Below are 19,126 nucleotides of genomic sequence, written 5' to 3' on the forward strand. Positions count from 1 at the left end.
TGTACCAGCACCTGTACTTGTACAGGTAATTTGGGATTTTTTTCTTAATATAGATAGGCATATATGTAAATATCCTTATTCTGTTATTTTCAGCCATAACAATGAAAGAGATTAAGGTTCCATTATTAGATACAAATATTGAAGTCTCAAATAATGTGAATGCCTCTTCTTTTTTTTTTTTTTAAATACAGTGTGTTATTCCCTGAAAGAATGCTTCTTCTAACTCAGAGTTTTTCAACCTCAGATTTATTGACCTTTTGGCTTGGATAATTCCCTGTTGTAGGAGGCTATACTCATTTTGTAGGATGGTTAGCAGCATTCCTGACATCTACTCTGTAGGTGCCCATAATATCTTGTGACCACCAAAAATGTTTTCAGACATGAGATATTGCCAAGTACTCCCTGAGAGTTTCAAAATGCCTCCTGGTTGAGAATCACCATGAGCTGAACCTTCAGAGGCCATTCAGTTACTTCTACTAAATTCTAAAATGTAGATGTAGATCACCAGAAAAAAAAAAGAAAAAAAAAAAAAAAGAAAGAAAAATCAGCAGGTTTACTCTACAGCATGTCTCAGTTATTCAAGTGGAGTAACCTCATGCTAAAACATCTTTGTTGCCTTGTAATTTAAAAACTACAAAATAAAAAGTCAATAATAGTGAGTCCATTTATTCTAATTTGGAGGTTGCTGATAAAATATCTGTAAGTTGCATCAATGTGTGGCACACAGTATGCTTTCAAAAAATCTGTTGAAAAATGTCTAACCCTCTCCTGAGCTAATAATTCCACCAAATGACATGATGGCTATCTATTCATTTATTCAAGAAATACTAAGTTATTAAGGACAGGATCTATGCTGAGTGCTGGAGTCACAAGAAGAGGAAAGTTAATAATTATGATAGTGTCTTGAAGCCTTTTTCAGAAAGAGTCGATTACTCCATCAAGGCCCAATAAGGCATATAGTGCATCCTATAGCCACAAATACAGATTTTTAAAGATAAAGGTTTACAACTGAGTTGCCTTAAAAGTCTACATAAAAATTATTCAGTAAGAAAAAAGCTTTGATTTATGTATATTATAGCTTTGATATGTCATTCAGTACGTAAACATATGAATAATAAATGAAAGTTCTAAAATATACACATTTGCAAGATGATTGTATAGTTATCACAATGTACATAATAGAGACATAAGTTATCACATTCTTATAGAAGTAAATATTTTATATTTATTTCTGAAATAAGATTTGTATTTTAAGAATATTTTATCAATATATTTATGAATGCTTTGTCTCTTCTTTTTATTCTTTAAAATGATTACTAATAGGTTACATGTTCTAATATTTCAAAACAGAAAAATCAAAAAGAAGACTTAGATGAATATAAACATGCTTGAAAACTTTGATTTGTCTCTTTCTTAAGATCTTGTGAAAGCTTTTGAAAGCTTGATCCTGATCCTTTACTTTGCTTCATTTTAAAATAGACTATAAAACCAAATTCCAAGTCAGAGTTTAATCATCATTACTCAATGCCTCTTCTGATTAGAACTGTATTTCTTTTACATCAACACATTTGCTAACACATATTACTCCGTACATTGCTTTTAACACTAACTAAAGAGTTTATTTTTTGTTTGTGAATGTAGTCATTGGAGATTCTGACTGGCCTAGGCTATTAATATCTCTGCAACCCCTAGAGAGGTGGAACTGGCCAAGGAGTTCATTCAAATTGTTCCTCTCCACCTCTAGTGTTCTTCATAAGACGTAGTTCCAAGATAGTCAGTCACAATAAAGGAGAAGCATCAAATTGGCACATTGAAATCCTGCCTAGGTTGCAGCTTAGGAGGCATTCTGTGTGTGTTACAGAAGTGCTTGGCATTAGTAGGCTCTCAACTCACATTTGCTAAGTGAAGAAGGAATAACTGAATACAGAATGGTATGTTAATTCAATCTTTCAATCTGGATCCAGTCAATGTGGAGTCTGTGGACTCCATTAGTAACTTGCCTAGTTGTGCATATTTTAATATAGACAGACAATTTGGTAGCTTCCCAACCTGCCTTGCTACTGAATGATGACTGGAGAACATAGGACTGCCACTGCTTTTAGAAATACTGCTAGTGGCAAAATACAAGTATACAAGTTAGAGACGCAGTTCTTAATTGTTAGTAGAAATAGAGCTTTCCCTTCAGAGCAACATATTTCAAAACAGATTTTGAAACATTTACCTAAAACATGAGCAAATAGATTTCTCAACCTCTGGGGCATTTTCAGTCTTTATATTTTAGCCAGTTGTCTATCGTTTAGAATAATAACACCAGTTTCAACCATCTTACAACTACAATATTTATTCTGGGACTTTAGAGTTGCAAACATTCCTTTAGCTGCTGGGAGTTTTATTGATAGATAACCTCTGGTGTTTCAGGACTTGGAAGCTTAATATCCCTGCACTTGAGAGATTGGTACAACTCTGTCTCCTCCAACTACAAATAAAATCATCAATTAGCTGATTATCCTAACACCTTAGCTAATACCTTTATCTGAAAATACCTTCTGCTAACACTGGCATGACACAAGGGACAGTACCTTGCTCATGACTTCTCCCTGCCAAGTTCTGATCCTTCAGTTCTTCTGCTCCCAGACCAAGCAAAAATGATGGGGGGAAGAAAAGATGCAAAGTCTCCTTACTCTATGATTTATGTAAGCCTGATTTAACTTTATGGTATTTCCCTTCTAATCAGGATCAGCTTATAGTATCAAGAATGAAAAAAATATCCATGGGCTTTCAAAAGGCAACTTCTTTCCTTTTGCTTGGGGATATGGGAAGGGAAATTTCAGTAAGTTCATCTCTTCCTTAGAGAAGATAGTTTCAATGTTAATTTGATTATTTTTCTATTTCAGTGTGATTCTGTGCCAAAAATCTTTTCAAGTCTGTTTCTGAAACACACATATGTATGTATATATCTATGTACAGTCAAATATTGAACAGTTAACAGTAAAGATTCATCTGTTTTTTTTCTTCAGGTACCTTCTAACCCACAACATCTGTTTCTTAGAAGTGCCTAAGGCATTAGAATGACATCAAAGAGCCAGTAACTTGGCATTTACTATATTAATACTTATCTAGGGGAAATAAGAAACTATTGGAGTGTATATTCAGAAGCTTCAAGCTTTCACTTGATCATAGCAATATTTTAACATGTAAACACTTTAAAGAAGCAATGTATTTTTTTCTTGGGTAATTTAGCATTCATTTTGAGGGAAAAATTATTATCCTTAATATATCTGCAATAGCTAAAGTTCAGGTCAACTTTGTCTAGCATGTGAAGGTAAGTTATTTGATAAATAGTGACCACTTCATCCTTGAGAAATCTTGCTTTTGATAAATAATCTCCAGGTAATAATTGTTATTTCTACTGCTTTATAAAGACTGCTTGAGTGTGGGGTCAAACTAACCTTTCATTAAATCAAAGCAGTGAACCAGATGCTTAGAATAATGATGATAATTAATCCAGAGTCTTGTAGAAGAACAAAGGCTCATTTGAAGAAGGCATTTATATGCTAGAGTCATTTCTTTTGTTCTTGTTTTGTTTAGTATCTCATGGTAATTGAATTCATAAGAGATTTGAGAAACATATTAGATAACATTTATTATGTGACAGCATATCAGCATTTCAGAAAACCCTCATGTATGTACCTAGAGAATCAATTTACCTTTGATCCAATTTTATATTATGATTAAGTATACTCAAAATCAAAATGTTATCAAATGATAAACAATAAATTCTACCTTGGTTTCATGGATTTGGTTTCTACAAATTGCATTAGTCTGTTTTCATGCTGCTGATTAAGACATACCCGAGACTGGGTAATTTATAAAGAAAAAGAAGTTTAATGGACTCATGATTCCACATGGTTGGGAAGGCCTCAAAATCATGGAGGAGGGTGAAAGGCACATCTTACATCACAGCAGGCAAGAGAGAGAATGAGAAGCAAGTGAAAGAAGTCTCCTTTTATAAAACCATCAGATCTCCTGAGACTTATTTACTATCCATAAAGCAGTATGAGGAAACTGCCCCCATGATTCATTAACTCCCACAGGTCCCTCCTACAACATGCGGGAATTATGGGAGCTATAATTCAAGAGGAGATTTGGGTATGGATACAGCCAAACCGCATCATTTCATCCCTAGCCCCTTCCAAATCTCATGTCCTTACATTTCAAAACCAATCATGGCTTCCCAACATTCCCCCAAAGTCTTAATTCATTTCAGGATTAACTTAAACGTCCACAGTCCAACGTCTCATCTGAAACAAGGCAAGTCCCTTTCCCCTATGAGCCGGTAAAATCAAAAGCAAGTTAATTACTTCCTAGATACAATGGGGGTACAGGAATTGAGTAAATACAACCATTCCAAATGGGGGCAATTGGCCAAAGCAATGGGGCTACAGTTCCCATGCAAGTCTGAAATCCAATGGGGCAGCCCAATCTTCAAGCTCAAAAATGTTTTCCTTTGACTCCATGTCTCACATTCAGGCCCCACTGTTGCAAGAAGTGGGTTCCCATGGTCTTGGGCAGCTCCACTCCTTCGCTTTGCAGGATACAGTCTCCTTCCTGGCTGCTTTCACTGGCTGGCATTGAGTGTCTGCAGCTCTTCCAGGCGCATGGTGCACACTGTTAGTGGATCTACCATTCTGGGGTCTGGCGGACAGTGGCCCTCTTCTCACAGTTCCACTAGGCAGTGCCTCAGTAGGGACTCTGTGGGGACTCTGACCCCTCATTTCCCTTCTGCCCTGTCCTAGCAGAGACTCTCCCTGAGGGCCCCGCACCTGCAGCAAATATCTACCTGGGCATCCAGGCATGTCCATACATCCTCTGAAATCTAGGGGGAGGTTTCCAAATCCCAATTCTTAACTTCTGTGCACTCACAGGCTCACCACCACGTGGAAGCTACCAAGGTTTGGGGCTTTCACCCTCTGAAGCCATGGTCTGAGCTCTACATTGGCCCCTTTCAGCCATGGCTGGAGTAGCTGGGATGCAGGGCGCCAAGTCCCTAGGCTGCACACAGTATGAGGACCCTGGGTCCGGCGCACGAAACTATTTTTTCCTCCTCGGTCTCCAGGCCTGGGATGGAAGGGGCTGATGTGAAAATCTCTGACATGCCCTGGAGACATTTTCCCCGTTGCCTTGGGATTAATATTCAGATCCTCATTACTTATGCACATTTTTGCAACCGGCTTGAATTTTTTCTCAGAACATGGGATTTTCTTTTCGATCGCATTTTCAGGCTGCAGATTTTCTGAATTTTTATGCTCTGTTTACCTTATAAAACTGAATGCCTTTTGCATCACCCAAGTCAATTTTTAAATGCTTTATTGCTTAGAAATATATTCCACCAGATACTCTAAATTATCTCTCTAAAGTTCAAAGTTCCACAAATCTCTATGGTAGGGGCAAAATGTCTCCAGTCTATTTTTCAAAACATAACAAGAGTCATCTTTTCTCCAGTTCCCAAGAAGTTCCTCATCTCCATCTGAGACTACCTCAGCCTGGACTTTATTTATCTATATCACTATTGGCATTTTGGGTAAAGCCATTCAACAAGTCTCTAGAAGTTCCAGACTTTCCCACATGTTCCTGTTTCCTTCTGAGTCCTCCATACTCTTGCAACTCCTGCCTGTCACCCAGTTTCAAAGTGGCTTCCACATTTTTGGGTATCTTTACAGCAGCACCCCAGTCTCAGTAACAATTTACTGTATTAGTCTGTTTTCGTGCTACTAATAAAGACATACCTGAGACTGGGTAATTTATAAAGAAAAAGATGATTAATGGACTCACAGTTCATGGAGTTTAGTGGACACAGTTTAATGGACTCACACGCCTAGAGAGGCCTCACAATCATGATGGAGGGTGAAAGGCATGTCTCATACATTGCAGGAGGGAAAAGCAAGAATGAGAACCAACCAGTATAAAACCATCTGATCTCGTGAGGTTTACTGACTACAATGCAAGCAGTATGAGGGGAACTGCCCCTGTGATTCAATTACCTCCCACTGGATTCCTCCTACAAGGTGGGAATTACCGGAGTTGCAATTCAAGATGAGGAAGGGGACACAGCCAAACCATATCACAAATGATCATGAATGGGTTTCTTTCTAGAAAGAGATGGAAGAAGATAGATTCTAGCAAGTTTGGATAAATCTGACTAGGTCAAAATGTAAAATTCTATTCCCTCTTGTGTTTATGTTAACAAAGCTAGGTTCTAATACTCATCAATTTTTTGTACAATCTTTTGTATTAAAAAAGAAAATAAATTTTCATGATACCGTCTAAATTTTTACAGAGATTCTTATAGTCCCACTTATTTTTTATACTAATTGTGCGAGGGAAGAAAATTAAGCAGAGCATATCTAAACAATCTAAGAAACACAATTCCTCATATATACCTCAAAATAAAGAAACTCATCTCAAAGATAACTTAAAAATAAGCATTAGAAACTGAAGCTGATGGGCATTGCACAGAGCATGTCTTAACAGAAAAAATAATTTTAATTCATCCATTTAATAAATATTTACCATATGCTTTCTATATGACAGCCACTGGGCTATTTAATATAAATGAGCAGCAAATATTCTATGGTGACAATTTTTTAAAAATCAATAAAGATTCCAAAAAAAGTATTTAAAACTTTTACAGAATGGGCAGTCCACATTATAAATAGAAAAATAATTAGAAAGAAAACTAGAAGGAAGACAGATAATTGTATAAAAAAATGTTTGGCAATTTAAAATACTGCCAGTGGATCAAGTAAAAAGAATATTATTTTTTTCTATTGATAATAAGACAGAGAGATATTTATTGAAATAAATTTTATTGTGATGATGAGGCAATTGTCAAGGTGCTGGGGTTCAAGTGAGGAATATGAGCAAGTAAAGAAAGTAACAGTGTTGAAAACTCTTAAAATACCTTGAAGAGAAGAATGTTATGGTGAAGGATAGAGGATAGAGAGCCAACAGATTGAGGACCTTTAATGAGATAACTTGGTAATTTAATGTTTATACCCTAATGAATAGCCCTTAGCAAAGAGGGCAGCAATAAAAGGAGAAAAGGGAAAAAGTGGCATAAAATTGGTAAGCGATATTGCTTCCATTGGAAAAGGAGAGTTAAAGAACAGGGCAGGGCAGACGTAGGTGAGTTTATTTGTTTGGTGGCAGAAGTTGAGATTCATCTTGTTAAATGACTCCTATTTCAATGTAAATATGCATTAATTCAACAATTTCTGTACTATTGTTGATATTTCTGAACATGGGAGAAAAGTGGAGAGGGGAATTTAAGGACAGTTTAGGGCAATTTATAGAGACTTGTGAAAAATGTTTAAATAGATTGTATAAAAAATGGGAACAAGAAATGAAGAAGGAATTGGGGAAAAGATTGCAAGGTTCTAGGTGAAGAAGAATGTCATAAATTAGTATTGACACAAGTCTACATCATTCTCCCAGTATCTCTAATGATGCTTAGTAGCCAGGTGTATGTGTAGAAAAGTTAGGCTTTTGTTGTTGTTGTTGTTATTGTTGTTGTTTTCTTCAAGCAGTGTGGTTAAAGAGCAATAGAAAAAAAAGGGAACTGGAAAAAAATAGAATCAGAGAATGATTGAAATGATACACCAAGTTTCAGAGACATGATGAATGAAGAGATTATGGAAAGGGGTATAAAGAACGAAAACGGAGGTTTGAAGGAAAAGGAGGACTATCTGCAGTTGAAGAAAATGTATATTGATATTAATTAAGATGAATAAGCTGGTTGATAATTGGGGAGACGAATGTTTCAGTTCAAGTTTTAATTGTTTAAGAGTTGCCAGGTGATGATAGTATATAGCGTAGGAAAACACTGAGAGAAGATAAAAGTCACTAAAGGTGAAAAAAATTATGAACTGCAACTCAATCTAAAAAGAATTTAGATTGTTTCTCAGTATGAGAACTACTCCAAATATAATGGATAACCAGAGAAGTATTAGAACCCATCTGAGAGTAATGACAACCAAGAAAACTACCTTTAGTAGAAAATAATCGAATAACACTCAAAGTGGATAAAAAGAAAGAAGAAAGAATATATTTTATAGTGGAAAGTACACGGCATTTGGAACCTGACAGTCGTTCATTCATGTCCCAACTCTACCATTTACTAGATCTGTGGCATTGTCTATCTGAATCTTGGCCTTATCAATAGTAAAATATAGATTATCTCAATATATATCTATCGTGTTATTTCTCTATGCCAGAGAACGGATTAAACAATTATAACCTGTTCTTCGGATGAAATAAGTCTATGTATAAAATCAGATGTGTAAATATATGAATATTGTCTCATAGAAATTCTGTTTCCACAATAATAAAAAATTAAGTATATGTTTTGTTACTTTCATGTGACGATACCTCAAGGTTATTAAAATACATCAAAATAATTTCATCTTTAATGTATATCAAATTTTGTTGAGCTTATTTGAAAATTGCATCATTACTTCCTCTTTGGATGGTAACATGCCCTAAGATTTTCCTTAGTTGCTTTGTTTGCAAGGGCCTTATATAGCTACAGCATGTCTGCTTTCTTGTTATCAAAATATAATATAGTACAGTGAGTTCTATTTTATGATTAAAAAATAAATTTTCATTAATAAATAATATACATTCAGTTAATATAAATTTTATCCTAATATACTGTTACATGTTTTTATAAGTATAAAGTTTTAAAATTATATAGGAAACTCTGTCGATTGCTATTTCAGAATAGGTGGGTCTGAGATGAGTGAAAACACGTTTTTAGGATCTTTGGTCTGAGATGAGCAAAAACACCTTTTTAGGATCTTTGAATTTTAAATTAATTTATCAATTATGTGAAAAGATATGTTGATGCTTAATACTTATTGAAATTAAACATAATTAAATGTTTCATCACCTGTTTTCCAAACAATTACTATTGTTATGAGGATGTCTGTAACATCGCTAAAGCCTACCGCATGCCACGGGTACCTTGTGATGAAAAAGTGACAAAAATGTTTAGATTTATTTTAGCTGAATATATTGCCTCCTAAAAATAGAAAGAAAAAGAAACAAATTATATTAACAAACACTTCTAAGAAAAATTTGTTTCTAGCTAGAGCAATTTTTATTAAACCCAATCTATCCATGCTTTTCCAGGTTAATTGGAATTATAAGGATTCCCTTTCAACATTGTAAAAAATCCCTAAATTGTAATTGGTCCCGTGACCTCTTGTCTAGGCCCCCGTGGTGTGACAGCTGACCACTTCTGGCTCTAACTAAGCATCAGAGGAAGTTTTGGTTGTTCGGTTGGTGATGGCTGAAAATCAGTCTTCACTTCCTTCATTACAGGTATGCTGAGGAAATTGTATTCACTTCTTTTTTTGTTTTAATTAATTACTGATTCCTAAGCAGCTTTTTCCACACTTGTTTAAACATCTATTTTCCTAAATGTGAAGACCACGCAGCTATTGTGAGAACAGATGATCACACTTTTAGTATATCCTCAATTATTCTCACATTTATTTTCTATATCACCCACTTTAGGGTTTACTAAGAGTTACATAATTCAGAGTATGGATTAGCATCTTACTTAAAGAGCACTGGCAGTTTAACACTTGGATTCATAATGCTCTTCCATCTCACCAAGAGCCTGTTTTTAAACCTAACATCCATCTACACAACATAACAAGTGGGATTATACAGAAACACACATGCAGAATATTTTTATCGTAACAGATGAGTGGCTCTCAGAGCAGACAAGAACCCATAGGGTATTCACTGCCATGACTCACTCATCTCTTCAAAATGCTATATGCTTTATACATGCAATTTAAAAATCTCACTGCTTCTTAGTACAAGTTAAGATAGAGCCTGTTGCTCCCCCTGAATATATCATGTTCATTTCTACTCTAAGCCCTTGTTTTACGTTATGTCTCCATATTGTTGGGCCTACATTTTTCCTTCACACCTGTTTATATATCTTACCTATTTTGAAGGTACTAGCTGAGGTACCACTTCCACAATGCTTGGTTGATCTTGCCTATACAGAGTTCACATTATTTCCTAAGTATTTCTTTCACCAATAGAATTTTTTTTTTTTTTTTTTTTTTTTTTTTTTTTTTTGGAGCAGGTAGTTATCTTACAAGAGGAAAAGAAACTCTGGCTTTGAACTTAGTACTAGGCAAACAATATGTCCTCAGTTTTGAGAAGGGTGTGCATATTTCCATTTCTTATTGTCAACATGACAAGCAAGGATGAGACGCATCCTTTCAAGTTTTACTTCTATTTGCCTTCATTTTAGTGCTGTTATGGGGAGTTGCAGTTCTAAGTCTCAGAATGCTAGTTGTTGGGTCTTGCCTTTAGTAGGAAGTTTCTACACTTAAGGATGATACTGTTCTGTGAGTAGGCTCCTTTTAATTTTCCATAGCAAAGAATGAGGAATTTTTTTTTTCACTAGACAAACTGGGGACCATATACAACTTTTTTTTTTTTTTTCCTGACTATAGATGCAGAGACTTTTGTGTGCCACAATATAAACAATCTCTGGACTGTGACTGGTCCCATAGGCTTGATCTGTCAGTTCACATCCATTATCTAGCTTCTTGCTTAGGTGAACTGAAGTCCTCTTTCAAGGAAGTGAAGTAGAATGTGAAGGAAGGAATAAACAGCTCCACTCAATTTTCTGGCCTAAGACCATAACCCACATCAAAAGCTAGAGAAACTCAATGTTAAATGAATGACATTAGGTCCTCTTACAGTTATTACCAAATGAGTAATTTCCTTCCATATGGTTCTTCATGCACAGGTACCTCCTCAGGGAACTCTGAAAAAGAAGTAGAAATAGTATGAGACAAGCAATAGTCATATACCAAAGGTAATAACATTCTCACTTTATTACATATCAAGTTGAATATGAAAATGAAAAAGTTTAAAAATATGATTTATTTAGATTTAAAACTTTATTCAAGCCATAAAAACAACCATTATGATACAGACCAAACTGAACTTAAATATATTTAAAAAGTTTGATTTAAAAATTTTACCCATAATTTTTTCTGCTTTGATTGCCTTTGTTTACCTGATTTTTCATTCTTTTCCTATTCAATATCAAAATATTAGATGCACATAGTAAAAAATCAAATTGCAAAAGTTTATAATGAAAAAGAATTTCTTGTTTTATACCTAGTCTAGTATCCTGGTAAAACATATTAATTATCTACATTTTTTTTTTATTTTAGAGGTTTATAAGGTCATAGTACTTAAAATATTATTATATCAATAATTCTAGATTTAACTATTGGTGTTCTGTAATGAAAATAATATTTAACTTCTAATACTACTCAATAGTCCTCATTCAACTCACATTTTGATGGACATCATTAAACTATGATATGATTTATTAATGGCTTTTGCAACAAGACATAAATTCTTAAAACATGTTTTATTTTTCCATGAATTTATATACCTCTTTTATTAAAGAACCCTGCATTATGCTAAGATTACTTGTCACTCTTTTAACCAACAAATATTCATTTAGTATCTGCCATATACCAGACACTGTGTAAAGAAGATTCAGCAGAGAACAAAACAGAAAAACAAACAAACAAATAAAAATGTTCCTGTCCTCAGGAGGCTTACATCCTGATATATCAAAATTATGTATTATAATTTTGTATACATATATAATTATATATTATACCAAATTATAGTTATTTCCAAACGTCAAAGTCATGAATTTGAGTACTTATATAATATTTCTAGCATCAAGGCCAAATAAAATCTCTTTTCCTATTCTCATCAATTGCTCAAAAATTTGCAATATAACAAAGACTCAAAAAGCAATTGCAACAAAAATGTTGAAAAATGGCACCTAATGAAAGAATTTCTGCCCAGCAAAAGACACTCAACAGAGTGGATATACAACCTACAGAATGAGAGAAAATATTTGCAAGTTGTGCATCTGAGAAAAGTCTAATATCCAGAGTCTATACGGAACTTAAATCACCAAGCAAAAAACAACCAACCTTATTTAAAAATAGGCATAGGACATCAACAAATACTTCTCAAAAGAAGATACGTACACACATACACATAGCCCACAAGCATATGAAAAAACACTCAGCATCACTAATCATTAGAGAAATGCAAACCAGGCCGGGTGCAGTGGCTCATGCCTGTAATCCCAGCACTTTGAGAGGCCAAGGCGGGTGGATCTCTTGAGGTCAGGGGTTTGAGACCAGCCTGGCCAATATGGTGAAACTCTGCCTCTACCAAAAATACAAAAATTAACCAGGCGTGGTGGCGGCCACCTACAATCTCAGCAACTCAGGAGGCTGAGGCACCAGAATTGTTTGAATCAAGGAGGCAGAGCTTGCAGTGAGCACACCAGCCTGGGCTACAGAGTAAGACTCCATCTTAAATAAATAAATAAATAAATAAATAAAATAGAGAGAGAGAGAGAGAGAAAGAAATACAAACCAAAACCACAATGAGATAACACTGCACACCAGTCAGAATAGCTATTATTAAAAAGTCAGAAAATAACAGATGTTGGTGGGGTTGTAGAGAAAAGGGAAAGCTTGTACCCTGCTGATGGGAATGTAAATTAGTGCAGCCACTCTAGAAAGCAGTTTGGAGATTTTTCAAAGAACTTAAAACAGAACTACCATTTGACTCAGCAATCCCATTACTGGATATATACACAAAGGGATATAAATTGTTCTATGGTAAGGATACAGGCACATGTATTTTCATTGTAGCACTCCTCACAAAAGCAAAGACATGGAATCTACCTGGATGCCCACCAACAATGGAGCGGATAAAGAAAATGTGGTACATATGCACCATGGAATACCATGCAGCTATTAAAAAAATGAGATCATAGCCTTTGCAGCAACCTGGATGGAGCTGGAGGTCATAATCCAAAGTGAATTAATGAAGGAAAGGAAAATTAAATACCATGTGTTCCCACTTATAATTGGGAGCTAAACATTGAGTACACATGAACACAAAAAAGAGAACAACAGACACTGGGGCTTGAATTCGAGGATGGAGGGTTGAAGGAGGGTGAGGATTAAAAAACTACCTATTGGGTGTTATGCTGGTTATCTGGGTAACAAAATTATCCTCAAACCCCCTTGGCATGTAATTTACCCAAGTAAGAAACATTTGCATGTACCCCCTGAACCTAAAAGTTGGAAAGAAAACAAATTGCTATATGAAAGTTTCCTTCATATGAATCTGTTTGTTCAGCTGTTTTTGTAGCAGTGTGAAATTATTTTATTTGAATATTGATTAAAGAATAATATGCCTTAACTATACTTTAAATGTATCCACCTCACTGTCATATTCTACATAAAACAGAAAATTTTCCCCCATCCACAGGTGCCCTTAAACCACCTTTCCCAGGATGGACTCACTTTGTTCAGCAGTATTGCTCAGATACCATATTTCTGAGTTAGAAGGAGTGTTTTCTGAATCCCTCTATATTTAGAGTCACGTTTTCCTGAACTCCCATATGTTTTCTTTCTCTATATCCTCAAGTAACTTCAGAAATAACATATGGACTATAAGTTATTTGAGTACTTGATTGTTAAAGTTATTTTCATGTTGCTCTTATAATTAATTGAAATTTTAATATAGATATTGAAACTCAAATCATCATTTTATCATAACTTAGAAGGCTTTGCTTCATTATTTTTTAAATATTTTGTGTTGATAATGAGAGGCTTATTCCAGTCTGATTCTTTTCCGTTGCTGGTGACATTTTTTTGTTCAAGATTTTAAAATTTCCTTTTCAACAAGAGTATTATAAACGTTCTCGAAGATATGTCTTTGTGTGGGCTTAAAACTTTCTTTGCTCAACATTTGGTGAGGCTTTCCAATCTGTCTAGTTAGGTCTCTTTTTTCAGTTTCAGAAGACACTGTTTTAATTTTCCCTTTCGTTCCATTTTGTCTGACCTTTCTTTCTGAAAATCCTTTTGGTGAGAATTGAACTTGCTGGATTGACTTCCCCCGCCACCCCCCATTTTCAGTTGTCTTCCATGTTTTTTGTTTGTTTTACTGAGCTCTCCTTGATAACTTAAATTTTATCTTCTGATAATTATTTATAATTTTTATTTATTATATTTGTGATAACTGATGGCTCTTTGCTAGTTTCTTTTTCACATATTTTAAACATTTTAATTAGTATAATACCTTCTTTCTCTAAGAATGAAAATTAGAATAGACTTTTTGTAAATATTCTCTCCATAATTTCCATTGATCCCAAGACCCACTGCTTTGTTTATTTTGATCTTCCTTTTTAATAAGTGTTAATAGTTTTGTATAAATCCTTCATTGCAAATTTACATTTCAAAAATGAAGAAATAGGACAGGTGAATAGTTTGATGTAAGGGATATAAGCTCCCTGCTGAGTTATTGGATCTATTTCCATGTTACATTTCCTCTGAAAAAGAAGGATGAGAGGGAGATCTGGGGCTTTAGGTGGAACTTATGGGCTGAAACATTCAACTTTAGGGAGCATGAACGCATTAGGCTGTGAAGGCAGGACTGTCTGAAGGTAAGCACTTCTATGACTACCTGGGTCAATACCTGATCTTGGAGCCTTTATTGTCCAAAGTCAGGGCACTCATTTTCTTTAGAGAAATCTTTCTTCATTCTTAACTCAGAAGAAAATCAAACTCTCAGTCATTTTTTGAGTGTGAGGATCATCACATTTTTAGAGGGAAGTACTGAAAGGAGATGAGTAAAGGCTAGGGGTATCTATGGACAGAAATTCCTGTTCCTCACCATTCTCAGTCTAGTCCTGGATACTTAATGATCCCAGCTCTGAGGTCAGGTCTTCGCTGGGATGCCCATTTTCACTGCAGACCCCTCATGCACTTACCCTAGGCTGTGGCTTCTGCTTCTCTGTAATAGGAATTGATACCTTGAATTAGGGTAAAGTCCAGTTCTGAGATCTATTAAAATCGCCACAAGTATTCATGATCTTTTCTACTCCTTGTTTGTACGAATAGCTTTTTTCCTTTTTATAAATGTATAATATCACTTCAATGGCAGCTTAGTAAGAAGACTGTGTTATACAAGCATATATGCTAAGTCTGCTATCTTGAACTGGAAACTTTGACCATTTTGCTATTTCTCAAATATTTGGAGTGGTGAAAATAATTGTTAAACTTCACATTATTCTTACTTTTTATAATTGAGCAACTTGGTATACATATATATGTATATAACACTATACTATATAAAAAATTATGTATATATACATGCACACTTATATATAACTAATCCATGCCATTATAGTTATTTATATATGTAATATGCCCAAGAGATACCAGGTACTAATTCATTAAAGTTATGTGTGTATAATTGGAACATATAGGTGGCATTACATTTATTTCACCATTCACACTTTAACTGAAGTATTCTCATACCTTTTTTCTGTTAATCATGTTTGATTTTTATGGTAATCTAGTATTATGTTAGAGATCTTATGTTAAATTCCTGTAAACAATTTTAAATTAACTCATGCTAATTTAATGAGCTAGTTGTTCATTAAAATTTTGACTTGGTTATAGTGGTAGTGTTATTCTATAAGGGAAACAAGGAAGTGGTACATAAGGGAAACAAGGAAGTGGTACATATTGACAAAAAACAATCACTGTTTACAGACACTATTTGAAAAGCATAATTCAGAAATGACCGATTTTTTTCTTTTCTATTTTCCCAATCCATTTAGAGGAAAAAATATATTTTTTTCTATTTATCTTTCTATAAAAAACTATTTTATATAAATTTTAGCCCATATAACAAAACTTAATTGAAAGATCATTATAATTATCAGGCCAGTCACTGTGGATCACACCTCTGATCCCAGCACTTTGGGAGGCTGAAGCAGGCAGTTTACCTGAAGTCAGGAGTTGGAGACCAACCTGGTCAACATGGTGAAACCCTGTCTCTACTGAAAATACAAAAATTAGCTGGGCGTGGTGGTGGGTACCCGTAATCCTAATCCCAGCTACTCGGGAGGCTGCGACAAAAGAAGAATTGCTTGAACCTGGGAGGCAGAGGTTGCAGTGACCCAATATCGCATCACTGTACTCCAGCCTGGGCCACAGAGCATATATATAGTTATTTCATGTGCACATTTTCAAATAAAGACATTTATATTATGATACCATATATAAGTTCCAGAAAACCCTCTTGTTTTGTAGAATTGTGCCTAAAAATTACAGAATTATGAAAAATCTGTTTAGAGGGCAGATAGATCTAAATATATGCAAACATTATAAAGTATTATCAAAAAATACAAGTTAATAAAATACTAACAAGTTATCAAATATGAATTTAGCTTCAATTAAATAATTGCTAATATAAATATAAGCCTTAGAAAACTATAAAGAAGTCATATCCAGAATTGATAAAGATCTCCTACAAGTCAAAAATTAAAGGCAAGCAACTCAAGAAAAATATATAAAATACTTGAACAAATACTTCTTGAAAGGAGATACTAAAATGTACAATACACATATGAAATTATACCCAATTTTATTTGATTAACAAATGTAAATTGAAACCAAAATGAAATACAACTGCACATCCACCAGAATGACTAAGTGAAAAGTAGAGAAAATTCAGTGTTGGCCATAAAGTCAAGCAATTAGAACTTTCATTTGAACTGATGGTATCATAAATCCATACATGTAGTATCTAATACTGTTTGCCTTTTTCTTTTTTCTTTCTCTCCTTTTTCTTTTTTTTAAATTTTTTATTTTTTTACTTACATTCTGGGATACATGTGCAGAACGTGTAGGTTTCTTACATAGGTATATGTGTGCCATGATGGTTTACTACACCTATCACCCTGTCACCTACATTTTAAGCCCTGCATGCTTTAGCTACTTGTCTTGATGCTCTCCCTCCCCTTTCTGCCCCTCCCCCCGTGACAGGCCACCAGTGTGTGCTGTTTCCCTCCCTGTGTCCCTGTGGTCTCATTGTTCAACTCCCATTTATGAATGAGAGCATGCAGTGTTTGGTTTTCTGTTCCTGTGTCAGTTTGCTGAGGATGATGGTTTCCAGCTTCATTTATGTCCCTGCAAAGGATCTCATTCTTTTTTGTGGCTGCATAGTATTCCATGGTGTATATAAACCACATTTTCTTTATCCAGTCTATCATTGATGGGCATTTGGGTTGGTTCTATGTCTTTGCTGTTGTGAATAGTGCACAGTAAACATACTTGTGCATGTATCTTTATAATAGAATAATTTATATTCCTTTGGATATATACCCAGTAAAGGAATTTCTGGATCAAATGGTATTTCTGGTTCTAGATCCTTGAATCACCACACTGTCTTCCCCAGTGGTTGAACTAATTTACATTCCCACCAAAACAATGTAAAAGCATTCCTATTTCTTCAAGCCTCACCAGGATCTGTTGTTTCTTGACTTTTTAATAATCGTCATTCTGACTGGTGTGAGATGGTATCTCATTGTGGTTTTGATTTACATTTCTCTAATGATCAGTGATATTGAGCTTTTTAAATACATTTGTTGGCTGCAAAAATTTCTTCTTTTGAGAAGTGCCCACTCATATAATTTGGCCACTTTTTGATTTTTTTTTTTTTCTTGTAAATTTGTTTAAGTTCCTTGTAAATTCTGGATATCAGGCCTTTGTCAGATGGGTAGATTGCAAAAACTTTCTCCCTTTCTGTAGGTTGCCTGTACACTCTGATCATAGTTTCTTTTGCTGTGCAGAAGCTCTGTAGTTTAATTGGATCCCATTTGTCAATTTTGCTTTTGTTGCAACTGCCTTTGGTGATTTCATCAGAAATCTTTACCCATGCCAATGTCCTGAATGATATTGCCGAGGTTTTCTTCCAGAGTTTTTATGGTTTGGGTTGTACATTTAAGTCTTTAATCCACCTTGAGTTAATTTTTGTATAAGGTCTAAGGAAGGAGTCCAGTTTCTGTTTTCTGCATATGGCTAGCCAGTTTTCCCAGCACCATTTATTAAATAGGGAATCCTTTTCCTATTGCTTGTTTTTGTCAGGTTTGTCAAAGATCAGATGGTTTTAGATGTGTGATGTTATTTCTGAGGTCTCTGTTCTGCTCCATTTGTCTATGTGTCTGTTTTGGTACCAGTGCCATGCCGTTTTGGTTACTGTAGCCTTGTAGTATCGTTTGAAGTCAGGTAATGTGATGCCTCCAGCTTTGATCATTCTGCTTAGGATTGCCTTAGCTATGTGGGCTCTTTTTTGGTTCCATATGAACTTTAAGGTAATTTTCTAATTCTGTGAAGAATGTCAGTGACAGTTTGATGGGAATAGCATTGAATCTAAAAGTTACTTTTGGCAGTATGGCCATTTTCATGATATTGATTCTTCTTATCCATGAAGATGGAATGTTTTTCCATTTGTTTGCATCCTCTGACTTTCTCAAGCAGTGGTTTGTAGTTCTCCTTGAAGAGGTCCTTCACATCCCTTGTTAGCTGTATTCTTAGGTATTTTACTCTCTTTGTAGCAATTGTGAATGGGAGTTTACTCATGATTTGGCTCTCTGCTTGCCCATTTTTGGTGTAAAGGAATGTTTGTGATTTTTGCACATTGATTTTGTATCCTGAGGCTTTGCTAAAGTTGCTTATCAGTTTAAGGAGTTTTGGGGGCTGAAATAATGGGGTTTTCTAAATATAAAATCATGTGGTCTGCAAACAGAGACAATTTGACTTCCTCTCTTTCTATCTGAATACAGTTTCTTTCTTTCTCTTGCCTGGTTACCTTGGCCAGAACTTCCAATACTATGTTGAGTAGGAGTGGTGAGAGAGGACATCCTTGTCTTGTACCGGTTTTCAAAAGGAATGCTTCCAACTTTTGCCCATTCAATATAATGTTGGCTGTGGGTTTGTCATAAATGGCTGTTATTACTTTGAAATATGTTCCATCAATACCTAGATTATTGAGTTTTTAACATGAAGAGATGTTGAATTTTAACAAAGGCCTTTTCTGCATCTATTGAGATAATCATCACATCCCTCGTTAGCTGTATTTCTAGCTATTTCATTCTGTTTGTAATAATTTCGAATGGGAGTTTGTT

Source organism: Chlorocebus sabaeus, chromosome 3 (assembly GCF_047675955.1).
Source record: "Chlorocebus sabaeus isolate Y175 chromosome 3, mChlSab1.0.hap1, whole genome shotgun sequence".
Lineage (NCBI taxonomy): Eukaryota > Metazoa > Chordata > Mammalia > Primates > Cercopithecidae > Chlorocebus > Chlorocebus sabaeus.